The sequence below is a fragment of the Protomyctophum parallelum genome, assembly GCF_964188405.1.
Source record: "Protomyctophum parallelum genome assembly, chromosome: 9".
Classification (NCBI taxonomy): Eukaryota; Metazoa; Chordata; class Actinopteri; order Myctophiformes; family Myctophidae; genus Protomyctophum; species Protomyctophum parallelum.
This window is the reverse complement of record NC_139706.1, coordinates 24,871,557-24,889,371: the sequence shown is the minus strand read 5'-3', so window position 1 is coordinate 24,889,371 and position 17,815 is coordinate 24,871,557. Positions and strand designations below refer to the sequence as shown.

The 17,815-nt window shown below is 41.3% G+C and overlaps 1 protein-coding gene across 3 annotated transcripts in view; it reads left to right on the top strand.

Annotated features, from left to right (window-relative positions):
- Positions 1-17,815, top strand: part of LOC310864983 (leucine-rich repeat and fibronectin type III domain-containing protein 1-like) — a 228,644-nt gene that overhangs the window by 190,244 nt on the left and 20,585 nt on the right. For 2 of the 3 annotated variants that reach the window (XM_083773900.1, XM_083773899.1), the window contains exon 3: positions 9,720-9,835. The gene's annotated coding sequence lies outside the window, so the exon portion shown is untranslated. Of the gene's footprint in view, positions 1-5,539; positions 5,622-9,719; positions 9,836-17,815 lie in introns of those variants that run through there. The other variant, XM_083773901.1, reaches the window with a different exon arrangement.

Here is a 17,815-nt window from a genome sequence, read left to right as displayed (position 1 = left end):
GTGGCAGCGGGGGCTGTGTCTTGAGTGTACAAGGTTTGATGGGCCTTAAGCTATGGACCTGTTGAGAACTCTAGTTTTCGCCGGCTGCTAGGCACGGCTACACTAATAACTTTTGGACGGGCCGTGTTTAGAGTTTGAATGGACAGGTATCAGTCAAAAGGGAGACTTCAAAGAGGAAGGACGGGTGGGGACATATCAACATATGGAATGTCAGAACAGGTCAGCTCCATATATGGAGATGAAGGCGTGATGTCACGAGGCGTGACCATATATGGAGGTGTGATGTGACACACGGAAATGCAGGTTTTCATAGTAAATGCGACCTACGGTTGCAATCAAATCGACGCAAAGTAGTTGAATTGAAAAATGTGGCAGTATCTCTGAATTGCATATACATAACATCACAAATAACATTGTGACTAATGCTTTTCTGATGCTCATCTGAAAATGTTTTAGTTATGCAGTGTAGTTATGAAAAGATGTTGACTATCACAGACGGCGTGAACATGACTCATGTTGGGTTCTAATTCAGGACAGAGATTCATGATTCATGCATAGAACAATAATTATTGTGTCAATCTATTTTAGGGGAAATTATGATATAGGTACCGTTAACATTTTAGAATTATTTAACAGTGCCGACATATTTGTTACTTTACGTCAGCAAAACATATGTGAAGTAAACAGACATCTGTTTCTTTAGCATACAACGCTGAAACGCGTTCGTTGTCGTGCTGTTTGTGTGCAGCAATGCATACCATACCTATACCTTATGAAACAATATATAAGTGCCTTTAAGGACAATTCCGTGAGTGCTGGTATTCGTTTGGTTTTAAAGTGTTTCTCCCGACCGTGCACCCGGTAAATTGATCTACGAGATGGAGACGAGTTGGAGTCGTGCAACCACTCTGCAATAGACGCCTCCATCAACGCACAGTATACAGTAATTTACAATGAATGCACCAAGTCTCTGCAGTGTTTACGTTCGGTATGTATGTCTGTAATCCACGTAACTCGAGAACTGTTCAGCCCACCGACTTCAAATTCGACACACGCGTTCCACACCACCACAGGGAGTGCAGAGCCCGGCTTTGAGTCGGTCGGATACACGGTTGTCCAGAATCCCCAGAAAAGGCTCTGGTCAGGCTCTGTCAGTGGACCTAATAAAGTCCCCACCCCTGTCCAATTCCCAGGCTCTGCCTGAGCCAATTGATTGCCATGGCAACCCCAGCCTACACTGCCGAATTACCCACACCTGCCATTTGATTACTTAGTCAGTTCACTCTTCAGACAACATTCTTCATGCATTCAATGGACACAAAAGGGACACGGACAGATGGACGGTTAAAGGCCTGGACAGAGTCCCTTTGTGCCTTGCGTGGGGGAGTCAAACGCAAGTTTATTTTTACATAGTCCCTTCGTCGCTATTGTAGACTTACGTCGGTCTATAATCACTATACTTGTGCAATCATCCATTCGTCCACTAGATGACAGCTGTGACACTATGAAGCTGTCCCAGAATGCAAGCTTGAAACTTGAAACATTTAGTTTAGCAAAAGGGAGTTCCACCGCACCTCAAGCTTGAGGTAGGCTATAATAATAATAATAATAATAATAATAATAAAACTTTATTTGTATAGCACCTTTCATGACATGAAATGCAGCTCAAAGTGCTTTACAGAACAATGGAGAATAAAAGAAAAGCAAGGCAACGACATTAAAAAACAAGCAGTAATGCAATACAGTGAGGACATGAATAACAAAAAAAATTAAATAAAAGATCAATTAAAAGCAATGTTGTAGAAGTGGGTCTTGAGCTGAGCTTTAAAAATGTCTACAGAGGCTGCCTGACGAAGGTACAGTGGGAGCTTGTTCCATGCCGACGGCCCGTAGAAGCAAAAAGCTGCTTCCCCGTATTTTTTAGTTGCCATTTTTTTAGGTAAAGCGAGCAGGCCAGCAGTGGAAGACCTTAGGGGGCGGTTTGGGACATATTTAGGCAGGCATTCATGTAGGTAGGAAGGTGCGAGACCATTGAGAGCTTTATAGACAAGTAAAATAATTTTAAAATCAATCCTAAAAACAACCGGAAGCAAGTGCAGTGATGCCAAAACTGGAGTAATATGTTCTCTCATCTTAGTTCTAGTTAAAACTCTGGCTGCTGCATTTTGGACAAGTTGTAATCTGTCAGTTGTTTTCTTAGGCAGTCCTGAAAAAAGTGCATTGCAGTAATCAAGCCGAGAAAAAACAATGGCGTGGATTAGCGTTTTTGCATCGTCCAAGGACAAATAGGCTCTGATTCGTGCAATATTTCTAAGGTGAAAAAAAGGCAATCTTGGTAACATGATTAATGTGTGAATTAAAATTCAATTCAGAATCAATAATAACCCCCAGGTTCTTTACTGTACTGTTACTTTCTACAGTCAGGTTGCCAAGTCTGCTTATTATTATATATTATTATATTATTATATAGTCTGGTGCGTCTCAGGCAGGATTGATGTCTCAGTCTCATGTAAATAAACCATTTTGAAACTGGATTGTAATCCCAGACAGACTTTGATGGGTGACGAAATACAACCTTTGTGATGTTGAGTGACATTGAAACTGGTTTATTGTAATCCCAGACAGACTGATGGGTGAATACGAGGGTAGGACCAGAGGAGGAAACAAAACCTTGCTCTCTGCTGCGGCCGGGGGTATTTTTGCTCTGCTTGCGTCGAGGACCGCTTCTTGCTCCGTCGGATTGGGATTCACTCCAAGACCGACGGATCACGTAACATAACTGACGTGACGCAAGGGGAGACATTTCTCTCACCCTCCGTTGCGTAGTGCTTCTTTCGTCGATAACGCTCGACTCTGTAAAGCACTTAATACGGATGCTATGACAATGGACATAACGGGTATTGCATACTAGTGTGGGGCATGCATTCTCGATTTTCATTGCATGTTTCCCAAGTCGGCCAGTGCCCAACGGCCACAGGTCTAGTTTTTGAGTACTGTACTGTATTGTACTGTACTGTACTGTACTGTACTGTACTGTACTGTACTGTACTGTACTGTACTGTACTGTACTGTACTGTACTGTACTGTACTGTACTGTACTGTACTGTACTGTACTGTACTGTACTGTACTGTCACACCCAAAATCATCATATATACAGTTAATATGTGTGTTTGTGTTAGGCTGCGCAACAGTGACACTTGGTTGTTAAAACCAACCAAGCGCTATTTTCGTGCTCAGACACAGCCAGGGACGGACACAGCCAGCCAGCCACCCACAGACACACAAAGCTGCGTAAGGAAGTGGTTGCACCACTTAAAAAGTGAGGATAAAAAGTGAGGACAGAAAAGTGAAAGTGAGGACGCCAAAATTGATTAGCCTAGGCCTGGGCCGTGGCTCAGCGGTCCAGGCACCTTGGCTGGTAATCCAGTCTGGCAGTGTGCCGCGAGTTCGACCCCCGATCCCGACGGCCTTTACTGCATGTCATCCCCCCATCTCTCTCAACCATTTCATATCAGCCTACTGTCTGTCCCTCCATAAAGAAATATAAAATAACATTTAAAATCGATTAGCCAGAATGTGATGATGTATGATGATAAGAGCGTCCCTCACTTCACTCAAATGTGATTTTTAACAATATAATAAAAGTCTAGATAGCGACTGGTTGGCAAAATGCATTGATATTCATGTTGGAAGCGTAAACAAATGTAAGTAATTCTGAAAATAATGTAATTTACACATAACTGTAATATTTCACAATTTGTAAAAGTAATGTGCCATATTACTTTGTTAGTACTTACTAATGAAAGTACTTTCATTTGTAACCAATGTATTAGTGTGTGTAAACAATGTATTACTATAACACTGCCAGCTACAGTACCAGGCTTAATAGCCATCAAAGAAGGGTGTGCATGATCCTATCCTAATCCTGTTGCCTCGGGTCCTGTCCTGTCCCTGCCCCCCAACACCACATTCATCACTATTGATCGCTTAGCAGGGAGGCCGTCCATCTTTGACTTGACCTCTAATGCCAAAGGTTTGTAGAAGATAATAAAAAAGCTAATTAGTCAATCAAACTGCTCCTACAAGCAATTTTCTTTGAAACCGTCTCCTTTAATTCCAAGTAGAGAGCTCAGTTAAGTCAGAGTCATGCCAGTGGGAGATTGGCATTCATTAATCTTTGATGGTGTTTTAGATTAGTGCAAACTGTTCAAGACAGAATGGCTATTTGTCCTGACCAATCACTGCAGTTTAGTGGTTGTTTGCAAATTGCATCCCTAAATAGACTCTTTTGGATTTTGGAAGCATTGGGAATAATATGGCTTTATTTGGTTATTAGGAAATTATATATATTTCAAGTGTTTCTACTCTGTGTTTATTGTTATGACACCTTTTCAATATGATGATGTATTCAGGGCATGGCTGTTCGAGGCTTCCCTATTTGTTAGATGCAATTAAAGTTTGTATGGAGGGAAGTCAGGGAACGTTGTTACTGAAAATCCATGAATACATATTATGATTTATATGTTGTTGTATGTATGCTACAATGTGTGAATATAAATTATATTTCTGGCGCACGCTGTAAATTAATTAAGAGCCTAAATATCCATGACAAAACATAGCAGAATATCTCCATATTCTGCTATGTTTTGTCATGGATATGCTGAGGATGAATTTGACTTCAAAGCAGTGACAGCTATCAGGTCAGTCCACACCTCTCCACAACCGCACTACTGTATTCGTAGATCAAATGGCATGCTGAGTCAGTGACTTTCTCAGTGTCCTTTCAAGAGCCTACTCTAGCAGTGTAGTGCTTGTCTTCATTCCAAGCTCTGTCATCAGCACAGTTTAGGACAAGGAGCCATTCTGCTGAAATATGACATTTCTCACCAAGAAAGACCTTTACAATTCAAAAATAATTAAAGTCAGTGATTAATATACAATGAGCTTCTCACTTGGCCACAGTGGAATCGATTTCCTATTTTACGGCCTATTAAATGCAATGGATGGTCCTATTTTATCTGATGGCAAAGCACAGAGGTTGTCATTCTGACATCAATGCCATGGCTCAGAGAATAGTGTGCAGTGTGAAGACATTCAGTAAAATCTATAATTGATTTGGACTCCAAGGCATGTTTTTGTCTCCTTAGATGAGGTCAGCATGATCTGATGTAATGAGATGCCTGAGGGATTTTGCAGCAGTTTACGTTTATTCTTCGGGTAAGAGCTGATATCTCAGAGGATGAAAATCTGCAACACTCACAGCATTTAAAACGTTTCATTTTGCCATGGCAGAAAACGGACAATATGTTATGATCTAGGGAGTTTGCTTTAGTTATGAGAAGAGTACAGTACTGTGGAAAGCACTTTTAACCTGAAATGAATCATCGTTATACATTCACCAAATTACAGTCTGTGTTGTCGCTTTTGAAAAGTGCATAATGACTTGACAGAATGTGTGCTTTGGCCAAAGTAGCAAAGCATTGAAGAATATTATTGATCTTTTCACTTCATATCAGGAGCTGGGCGGGGGGGGGGGGGGGGAGGAGTTGGAGGAGGAAAGGGAAGTGGGGCATATTTGATGTTCGTGGTGAAGGACAGCTATATCGGAGAAGCGAGACAGGTGTGTCCTGAGCTGACTTATCACACTGCGCCACGTGAAGACGTGATCACTGCATACCTAGAGACAACGGCGTCGAGTCCGGGAGTGCTTGAGGGCTGAAGCACCCACTGAATGAAGGCTGAAGCTCCCCTTCCCCTGGTCATTTTGTCACATGGGCACACACGAACAGGTATTCAAATGCTAATAAGGTGGCTTTTGTTCTGCTGCCAGGTAGACTATAAATGTTGCACTGCAGTGCCAAGGCGGACAGCACTGTCGGTACCAACACAGCTGCTCTTTTAAGAGCTAATAATTCACCCTTTGTCAAGTCCTGCCCATGGTTGTGCCCCTCTTCACACCCATTGGTTGCTGTTTCGTGGCTGGACAAAAATCCTTACTCTCCATCCACTACCATTGAAATAAGGTGTTTTTCAGTTGCTTCGTATTGCTATTCTTTTCAGTTGCTTCGTATTGCTATTCTGTGCCTTCAATTCTTATTTTAAACTTGGTGTTACTAAAAAGGAACATCACAGGCGCAGCATGGTGACTGGGCATATCATGTTTGTTTTAGTTTTTTCCAAAAATGATGTTTTAGCAAATTCAACATAAACAAGGCGGAACCAGGGCGGAACAAGTCAGAAAGAGCCTGCTGGTTAGTCAGTCAGGGACCAATCAGAAGTCTGACAAAGGGTGAATTCCTTAATATCTAAAAGTGTCAGCAGCAGCCAGCAGCCCGAGGGCGCAAATATCAAGCCACTTGGAAAGAGACATTTGCCTGGATCACGTACAACTCTCTACTAAAGACACCAAAGCTCTAAAGCTGTGGAGCTGGGTGCTCCATTCCCATCGAACGCGTTTACACGCAAAGCGTTTTCCTCCTGGCAAAAAACTCTTGAACGCTTCAGAAGGCACGAGAAATGTGATGTGCACCGAGCCGTCTCTCAAGCCATCCATATTATTGCTGAAACAATTTAATTCTTTACTGTTGATCATTGATCATGCTGAAATGTTGAAACAAGATGCTGAAACAATTGAATGTGTTCGTTGTGAACTGAAAGCGTACCACTGTGTTCATTAGCAAACTGTAAATAAAGTAGGCCTACCAACAAAAAAAAACATAGAGCTTCCATATATAGGAATAAATGGACACAGAGAGACAGATACAGAAATCTCCATATATGGGCATAAAAGGGACACAGACAGATGGGTGGAACGGGTACTCTGACACGGGTACAACGGGTATTGCATAGCCGGGTGGGGCATGGATCTCCAACTTCCATCGTTACCGACTCAGTGCTCTACAGCCGGGCACCGGTCTAGTAAACATAAATAAAGTAATAATAACATTCTTAATGTAAGTTGTTTTTCTCCCTCTCTCCCCTAAACTCTAGCTATGACTCGATATTAGGATTAATTGTGGAGGTTTTGAATGATGTATCACAAAGGAAAACGTATTTCATAAATACTTGGATGAATAACTGACGGTGGCAACCCCGTAGCTTGTCTCTGAATACAAATAGGACTGCCAGAAATGTAAGTGGAGAATTGTGTTTTCATGCATGGAAGGTTCTGCATAGACAAATCAGAGTCATATGGTAATCTTTCTTGGATTGCATGTTACCTTTCTGCCAGCAGAGCGGTGACGTGTAATGTGTAGGTTTTCGGAGACAAATCACTTCATGACCTTGGCAAATCCAACAGCCAAGTAGAAGAAAGATCAACTGTAGAAGAAAAGTAAAAAAAATAGGCTCCTGCATGAATTTAAATAACCAAAACAATATACAATATTTGTCCACATTAGAACTGCTTGTACAGCTATATGTTATCATATAGACTGTACGAAAGACTGTAATCTAGTGTTAAATATATTGCAATGTTTTGGATGCATTAATCACCCTCCATTCTAAGTCACAAAACATCCCCAGGAGTGACAGATTCTCTATGTTTTGTTACCCATGGATAGATTACAAAGCTCTGTTCTTCTTTAGCTACAATGAAGGAATGAAAATGTAATGATAAGACACATTTATAGCTATGGTTTCCCATACTCAGGAATCGTTTGGAAATCAGTGTCTCACCCAATGCCATTAATTGGGGAAAAGGAGTACACAGAGAATCACCTCACCTGTGTTAAATTATCTCTGAGTTCAATATCCCCTGTGTGTGTGCGTGTGTGTGTGTGTGTGTGTCAGTGTGTGTGTGTGTGTGTGTGTCTGTGTGTGTGTGTGTGTGTGTGTGTGCGTGCGCGTGCGTGTGCGTGCGCAGCTAACTTTGCACACACAGTCCACTCCCATTCCAAGACAAGGAAGAAACTCTTCCCCAAATTTGTCAAAAAGTCTGCTTCACGTTATCTTCACACCTATAACCTAGATAACGTTATCTTCACGCCTATTACTTTATAGCATTTTCTTCATAACACCGTTTTTGCTACTACAGATTTTGGCCAAAATGCAAACAAATCGATACACATTGTGCCTCATTCACTAAGCTTGTTTTTACACATATTTTGTAGGCCTACTTATCGGCAGATTTACATGGGACCAAATCTCATCAGAATGCCTTATTCTTCATGCAAAATCAATTACAATTGTGCCAAACCTCGCTATTTTTTATTTATTTAAAAATACTTTAAACCCATTTTTTTCACCCAGTGTCAATTGTCTGTTGTAATCCTGGAGTCTACGCTCACCGCCAACCTGGGGAGAGCAACGGACTGACCTCATGTTTCCTTCAATATATGAGTTAAAGCCGCTTCTTTTCAGCTGACGGGGGGGGCATTTACCTGGATGTAGCGCGTGTAAGGAACACGTTATTCCAACCAGTTCCTTTCCCCTACATCAGGCACCCCGGCTGGCCAGGGGGAGGCAGTATAGAGACCAGTTCCTTTCCCCTCCATCAGGCACCCCGGCTGGCCAGGGGGAGGCAGTTTTAGAGACCAGGATTACTGCATGTTTTTGTGAGTATACCTACACTAAGGTACACGGGGAGAACATGCAATCTCCACACAGAAAGGTCCTTTTTCCAACCCCACCTTGGGTATGGGCACTGATGATTGAGGAGAGAACACGCCCCAAGCACCCACAGCGGGAATCGAACCCAGGACCTTCTAGCTGTGAGGCGGCAGCTCTACCGACTATGCCACCGTGCCCCTCCAATGTCACACTATTAAGGACAGTGGAGGATATGTTAGTCCAAATGACAGATTCCCCTCAGTAATCAATAAAGCTCTGATAATAATTGATCAGATATTGGCAGATTCCATGCATCATCATCTTTTTACCTCGGCAACGGTGACTAAGCAATTGTTCAATAGAAAGGGCTTACCGTTGTAAATATGATATACTTAGTATATAATATCCATTCCAAGCCTTTGGTTGTGAGGTTAAACTTAAAAAAATGAACTTCTTATTTTCATTACACGTGAGAGTAGGCTATTAACTTTATTAATGTTCAGCAGATTAGCGCATGAGGGACTCGCTTGCGCTGATCTACAAGTTGTCAGGCGGTGCGTCCCACTGCATTGTATGTAATCTTGTAGAGCTGTCCACTTTGAAGAGTGATGATGTTTTTCGTCTCACGTTGGATGTTTCCGATGTTATGGTCTTAAATGGGGCGTAGAAGAATGCAAATGATCTCATTCTCCACGTGAGTGTGCCTCTTGACTTGCAGACAAAGGGAACACCTGTGATCCGCACATAACAGAGCTCTACACCCCTATTTGTGAATCGCATGACAATTTGTTCTTAGAGAAAATACACAGTCCTGGGTAGGCCACCCGGCATGATGAAGACCTGTGTTCAGAGGAGCGACCTTGTCTAGTTTACTCTGCACAAGAATGTTCTTTATAACAAAATGACGAACTTGAAAACTATTTATTTCTGTCAGCTTCACTTAACCTTATTTGCTAATTATTCCAAGATGAAAAACTATCTTTAGTCACGATGTGACTCATTGTGAACTTATAGATCTTTTTTTATTTCTGTTAAAAACAAAAATGTATAAAGATAAGGACATTTTCTCTATGATTTCAGTTAGTTTCAGTTTGTTTTGTAAACATTCAGTTAAGTCAACTAAAATGTGTTTTCCTAACTACAATAACGCTGCATGTTATGTCTCCAGGTCTCTATAGGTGGTGCTTTTCCTCTGATGCCAGACACTGGAAGTCTCCCCCCTGCAGAGCTTGGGCTGCCATGAACAGGATGAAATAAGCGATGGAGACTGGGGCTTGATATCTGGTGAGTGTGCTCACTGTGCTGTGAAACCCTGCCTCCCCTTGTTTTCCGAGCCACTGCAGGCTAACTCCCCTCTGTAAGCAGGGCGTCTAAACTAAGGATCTCTGGATCTGTGGTGTTTGTTGGCAGAATATGCTGTGTTATACAGTGGTTCTCAACCTTTTCTGGATCAGGCCCCACTTTTTTCTGGATCAGGGAACACACAAGTGTTCGCGGCCCACCCATCTGAGTCAGATGGGTGGGCCACAACACGTGCATTCAATTTTAAAATCTTTTAAACATATATACTGTATATGTTTTGCCGGTAAATATGAATGTTTATGCCAATTATTTGGGGGCCATTTTTGTAATACCCTCATGGCCCACCATTGGGCCCAGCCCACAGGTTGAGAAACACTGCGGTACACAGCTGAGAAATTATGAAAAGACAGCACAAGGAAATAACAGGTGCAGAGAGGTAATATTACAGCCTGAATATGACCAAGGACATAGCAGGGATACAATAGCAGGGGAATTGATTTAACATTCAAATGTCCAACAAATAAGATCATTATCTATACAAGACTATTAATAATATGAGACTAATTAACGTCTGCTACATGGAAGGCCATGAGTTTAATGATCTGTGCTGTGTCTCGAGAGAGTAGTCAGTCATTCCCAGGACTTGTGCAGTAAAGTATACTACCTTAGATCCCCTTAACATCTGCCTGGTGTTGCTACAGCCTGAAAATGTCACTGCAAATGATGAGGCAGTGTAGTGAAAAGGGTCGACCGAGGGCCGCCCCCCTTGCGTTGGGGGGCTTTGGTTTACTCTACACACCTCTGACCCTCTGCGGTCAGGAGGATCCCTGACTGTAGTCAGGGGTGATCACTTGAAGCAGGAATATGATGTCCACTTGTTCTCCTTTGGTTAATTTGCTGTTTGCGGTGGTTGTTAATTTGCCCACTAGTGTTGCTGACTTCAACATGCCTTTGTCCAGGCCACTCAGGTGGCTCAGGGGTAAAGTACCAGTGTCCAACATCATTGCGTATAGAGGGTATGCACATGCATAAAGTGAGTAGGAGATTTCGAGTGGCAAAGTGAGTTGAATGTTTTTTAACATCGTTTGGCAGGGGTTCCCAAACTGTGGTGCGTGCACCCCTTGTGGTCAGGAGGTAACAGGGGGTGCACGGCCAAAACCGCAATTTAACGCTGTTCTGTTTGGATGTATGGGCTGTCAAGGCCAGAAAGTAGTTTTTTGCCACTCATTAGGCGTTCCCGCATAACTTCCCGGTATGATGATGATGTCACACGCATACTCTCTAGGGTGTTTTAATCCACTCCAGGGCTTCCGGCTTGCTGAGCGTCTGTACAAACCCAATTGGCCATCTCCAATGGCAGGGAAACTGGGCGGGAGGGCATTCTTTGTCACTGCGCTATAGCTAATCCTGTGGGCTCTGGCGGTGCCTGTCCACAGGGGGCTGTTTAAAGGGGAGTTGCGCACAAGCTGTTTTCTTACCGTATGAAGACACGTACAGTATCCATTCGTCACTGACAAAAGGGGTAAAACAAAATCATTGGCTACACAAAATAATGAAATGGGGAAAAGCATGCCTATGTCCCCTCCAATCCACAACAGGCCTACATCATGCATAATTTAGTGCAACATCATGGGACATCCTGATCTGTTTGTGTCATAGAGAACAATACTCACATTTTAATTAGTCCTTTCAAAGCAAATTATTTTGCCCTCATCTGTCAAATAAAAACACAATGTATGTTGGAAAAGTAGAGCAATTGCAGCCCGCATTTGTATTCTTCAGACATCTTTGCTCATCTGTTCTTCTGAATGCAGTTTATACTAAGTTATCAAGTATGCAAGTGGTTCGATTCCCGCTGGGGACGCTGTGGGCACTGGCGGCGTGTTCCCTCCTCCGCGTCATCAGTGCCCATACCAGAGGCGGGGGTTGGCGATAGGGCCTTTCTGTGTGGAGTTTGCATGTTCTCCCCGTGTCCCCTAGGGTAGATACCCTCACAAAAACATGCCGTAATCCTGGTCTCTAAAACTACCTCCCCCTGGCCAGCCGGGGCGCCTGATGGAGGGGAAAGGAACTGGTCGGAATAACGTGTCCCTTCCATGCGCTACGTCCGGCCGGGGAAATTCCCCTCTGTCAGGTGAAAAGAAGCAGCTTGGACTCCTCATGCATAGAAGGAGGCATGAGGTCAGTCCGCTGCCCCCCCAGGTTGGCAGAGGAAGTGTAGCGCCCAGGATTACATTATATAGGCCTAATTGGCAATGGGTGAAAAGAAAACTGGGTTACAAAATCGTGGGATAAAAAAAAAAAAAAAAAAAGTATGCAGGTGGTAACAAGATGTATAGCATAGCACAGGCTTCTCCAGTGATATACATGTAGTAGTTATGTGTTTGCAGTATTCCATGAACATGTGGTAAGCACAACATCCTCAGTATTAATTGAACTAGCGTGTAAAAATGTGCTTCATCAGGACTTACAGCAAAGGCAAAACTAGGACATGTTATTAAACAGCCAAATTCTAGGTGTTTAACCCTGATAAGTGTACAAATGTAACCAAATGGACCCAACTAATAGGATTTTATTGTGTGCACTAAAAATACCAAAGACTGAATCATCTCAGTACCACTGCTCATCCTGTTCTCCTCTCCTATATTCTGTCATCTACTTCTAAAGTATTTAAAGGCAGCAAAATGCAGGGTGGAAGTTTCTCTCAAATGGTTTGTAGGTTTCTTAGACTTGCTGAGATAGTGATCTGCAAGCACCTTTTGATATTGACACTTCAATCATACACAAAGAGCATATGGCTATCCATTCTTATTGGTCCCCAATCTATGATGAAAACGAAAAGGCCCCTGCTTTTGTAGTCGAGGCCCATTTAACTACCTGAGGATATTATGCTCACTCATTGCATTCCTTTAAACTAGGCATGTAACGATTCACTGAACTCACAATACGATTCGAATCACGATATTAGGTTCATGATAAGATTTTCACGAACAAAAAATATTTCCCAGAAAAATGATGTATCTTGTCACTTGAATATGATGGGATATGATTAAAGCTCACATTTCATATCACACACACCATAATTCACTAGTTCACTAGAAAATCGATTCATATCGTTGGGATTCATATCGGTTACTTTAAATCGATTTTCGATATATCTTTATATGCCTACTTTAAACCACTTTAAGTTTTGTTTAACTTTTACAATTGTGTTTGTACAGTACTGTATATAGCAAAATATATTTTTTTAAATTTTAGAATAAATATTTAAAAAAATTCAGAAAACTTAGGTCAGTATTTAGAAGGTGTTTTTAATGGGTTAACGTTCTCTACCATACAATTTGGTAAAAAACAAACAAAAGAAACATGATTGTGACCTTGGGCAATATTTTGCACTATTTTAATTAACAGGTTTAGCAATTTTGAGGACTATAAAATGCGTGCTATGCGGTAAACGGCCCTCATAGCATCATAAGGCACATTTTACCGTCCTCAAAATAGCGAAAAATTAACAGACGGACAGTTAACATCCATGCGATGTATTTTTAGTTATAGCTTTAGTTGTAATTGTAATATTAATTTATTCATGAATATTATTATTATCGTATTATAAACATCCTCATTACTTAAAGGAGAATGACATTTAATTGAATCTAATTGAATTTATGAATTTACATGCAACCTAGATTGATCTACTATATGATGCCAAGTGCCAGGATCTGTTTCTTCATTAGCTTTACAACGGGTCATTTACTTTGTCGTTACTTACGGTTGGAATGTGTCAACTTTATAGTCAAATTAGTTGTAGTACTTTGCTCCTAACAATAAAAAATTGTATTCTCATCCCTAGACAATTAAATTATCCTATCCTACGCAGTAAAATCCAAAGTGTCTCAGAGTGGACATTCAAGGTCCATTTTTATACTTTCAGAGATAAATTAACACTCTGGATTTTACAATGTAGCAGTTGAATCCGTGTTAAAGAGTTAATTAATGTAACTAAATTTAACTCTGGAAGTGAAGGAATTTACTGGTTCACTTTGAGGTTGACCCGTAAATGTTTTCAGGGTGAAATTAACTCTCTGGATTTAGTGCACTGTACACAGTATAGGAGGTGCTCTCCCAGACAAACTGTTCAGTCTCTTCCATTCCAATTTCTGTTGTGCTCTTGCTCTACATTGTTTATTGCTTGGCACAAAACTAGAGGGTGGAACAAACTCATTTGTTTTGTTTGTGGCTATGGGAGACAATAAAGAATCTGTGATTTTAGACAGAGCTGTCTCAGGGTACAGGGATAACACATTTGTAATGGTTCCCCTTCAGCGATGTTGCCCAACCTCCTGTACACCATATGCAATGGTGGAAGAGTGGAAGGACTAAGTACATTTACTTGAGTACTGGATCTACATTTCTTGAGTATCTGTACTTAACTTGATTATCCATATTTTTGGATTCTTATGACTTTCACACTTTAGACTCCACTACATGGAGGGATAAAGTACATTAACCACTTCAACCTAATTCAAATACAGTGAAAAATTGGAAAATGTCTGGATTTCCTCTGCATTTTTGCGAGACATGGTCGCATTGACAAACAATAAATTAATAGCGGAAGCACAGAGAAAGCATGTTTAGCAAATAAATATTCTGTAAGTACTGCGCTGGCAGTGGGTGGATTATTTAAGCATTTATTCTGGCAGTAAATTAGTAAAAGCAAGTACTCCAGTACTTTAACTAAAATACAAATTTGACAGAGCGACTTACACTGTAGTCGAGTAACATTTGACCAGGAGTATGTACTTTGACTTAATCACTGAGGTTGAGTTCTTTGTCCTCCACTGATTGCATGACCTTTACCCAACTCTGTAGATTCAACGTGATTATACATGTATACTGTATCATTTCACAGATAGTGTTACTCGTGTGTGTTCGTTCACATGAGCACAGGTTCTGGAACTCTGGGTGCCATTAAGGACTTCAAATAATATTACTAATCATATTACAGTTTTATGAGCTGGGGGCGTGTTGTATGTCATATTGCAATTTTGGGCATGTTAAGAAGCGCTTTCGACACCCCGTGGATTGCGCAAAACGGCCTTGAATTAGTCATGGGTGTGTTTAAGGCGTGTTTGAGACGTACCCAATCAACATGTCCGTACTATTCTCTTTACCAGTCAGCTGATGTCACATACGGAATGCTCACTTTGGGGATCGTGGTATTACATTTATTCAGGCTGGCAGTCACCATAGAAGACATGACATGACTTTGTCACATTTGGGTTAATTATTCCTATTGCACTGCATGCTGTCACCTTTATGCCTCAAAATAATTTGTTTCTATTGAAAAACACCAGTAAAATAACATATTATATTTTATTTCATTCAAGTCATGATGAAGGAATGAGTTGAATGTTGCTGCTTAATGCTGTGCCTGTGGCCCCGATGGTATATGGTCTTCGCTCATAGCATTTTATTGAAGAAGACTTGAATCGGGTGTGATACAGCATATGAAAGCAAACTTCCCAAGGATTATGGAGATGTTTTTATTTATTTTTAAGGTTGAGAAATGAAATAATTATGGCCGTTTCTAATCTCAACATTTTACAAAAAAAGACAAAAAAGGCTGTTGCCATGTCTCATAGAAACAAGTAAATAGGTCTATAAAAATAAGCGCATATAACAGGGGTCTGCAACCTATTTTAAATGAAGTGCCATGTTTTTATTTTCTAGATAGTGAGTCTGCCATATCCAGATTCATTTTAATGACACCACATTAAAATCAAAAAACATATTTTGATTGTCCACAAATATAAAGTTCTTCCTTCTCTTTAAATATGTTCTTGCACATTGTTATAATGATCATTATATATATCCCCCTGCAGTCAGAGTTCATAGTTTTAATGAATGAATGTGATGCATTGTGAGCTGGTATAGATCTGCTATTTTCAAAAGTAATCTTGGAAATCTTTTATTTAATTTTTGGATTAGCCGTCCTTAGTTTGGCAAATGCATTCATCTGGGGATCCTTGACATGGGAATGTGCTGTGTGAGGATCACTGGTTTAAACAACATTAGGAGAAAAGCCCAAATAACCACTTTAGAAACAAGAAAAGCAACCACAAAATAGTACAACTACCAATATTTACAAGCAACTTTACAGAAAAAGAAGCCGCTTATAATAAACAGACATGGCAACACTCTAGCAGCCTCCCAGAGCCGCTCAAGTGTAAAATCAAACAGTGCTTGTTGCGTTTATGAGGTGGTCAGACCCACGTCTAATCGTTATGCGCTGAGTGTTTCTAGGTCAAGGGGCTTAATAGCAAATTGCGCAAAGCGAAAATAATTAACATATGGACACTCCCACAATGCTAAAATATTCAGGAACGGTGTATGCCATAATGTGTGTGCGTTCAACACGGGCCGAGTGCGTTCAACACGGGCCAATATGCCTTTCATAATACCATTGTGCGCAGAGCGAGGGCAATTTCTGTATTACCCCATTGTAAAACGGATCTTCAAAATGGCACCCTAAGTGTCGATGACATCATGAATGCTAGGTGGAAAAACTGAATTACCGTTGAAAAATGCAACGCATCTCAAGCAATAACCACTAGAAAATGCATTCGATGTAGAGGGGTACAGACTACAGAGAAGTTATTTACTGATTTGTACAAATGTAGATGTTAGCTCAAGTAATAACATGTGTACTTTTGCAGCCTGCTGTGTACACAGCCATGCACCTATCTCCCCCTCATTCCATCTCAAACCCTTTGAATGTCTTACTCGTTGTTTGACGCCCTCGTTTGATAATGGGATGCAGGCAGCACTGGTGACCAACTGTGTGTCGAAAATAAATACGTCTGAGCACAATTCTCCTGTATCATTTACCCCATACAGGGATACGGAGGTATGGGAGTATTCCACGTGATGGTGTCAGACGAATAGCTGGTTATAAGCCACCCTCTTTCTTTGTCTAGCATTACAAGGGGGAGAAAAAGAGACAGTCAGAGCTCCTAGAGAGGCCTGGCAGGGCCTCTCTGCTTCCATTTGCTCGCATTCCTCGCCACAGAACACAGCTCGTCCCACTTGAGATTATGCGCACGTCCAAGCTGTTACTGTAATTTGCATTGGCTCGTGGGTATGGGTGGTGGGAGCAAGAGGGAAGGGAGGAGCACATGAAGCAGGGCTGTTCTAAGTGGCCCTGGCAGCACGGAGAGCCTCGCATGGGTTTAGCTTCATGGACAAGGGGCACGGGCAAGGCCATATTATAGTGTGATAACGACACTGAGCAGTCTGCTCTGCTGTTAATTATGAGGCTCGCTGTGTCATTGGAAATGCAGGGCGAGATGCAGAGATGCACTGGAAAGTTCTGAGTGTTCGTATAACCAAATGAACCGCTACGGTTCCATTTTGTTACATTTATACGCGCTCTGAGTTAGTAATGGATTCATTTACACTTGAGGGTTTTACTGTGTAGTGTATAGCCTTGGAGTCATAACCATCCTAGTCACATTTAGAAATATTGATCTTGAGCCAAAGTTAATGCTTTGCTCTATTGTGTTTTCTATGGGTTTCTTTGGGTTGTAATTTAAATTTAAATGAAGAATGTATGCATTGATCTCTTCTGCAACAGGCAGAAGAAACTGGTGACGGCTAAATTTGATAACAAGACAAATAACTGATAATACGAGTTGATCCAATCTAAGGTACTGTTCAAAGAAATTGTGAACCTGACATGAGAACATGACTTGTTGGGAGACCTTGAATCTGTTAAGTTAGTCTGAGGATTTGTGATTACCTATCTCTGTCTTATTCTGGCGTAGCCAGACAACTATTCCACTATCTCTAAATGCTACATAGAGTCTGGAACTACACCTCCCGAAATCCGAGCAAGATAGCTGCAATTTCCGTGGCGTTCACAAAGATATACTTTAAAATATAATTACTTTTTATTTTTTTATT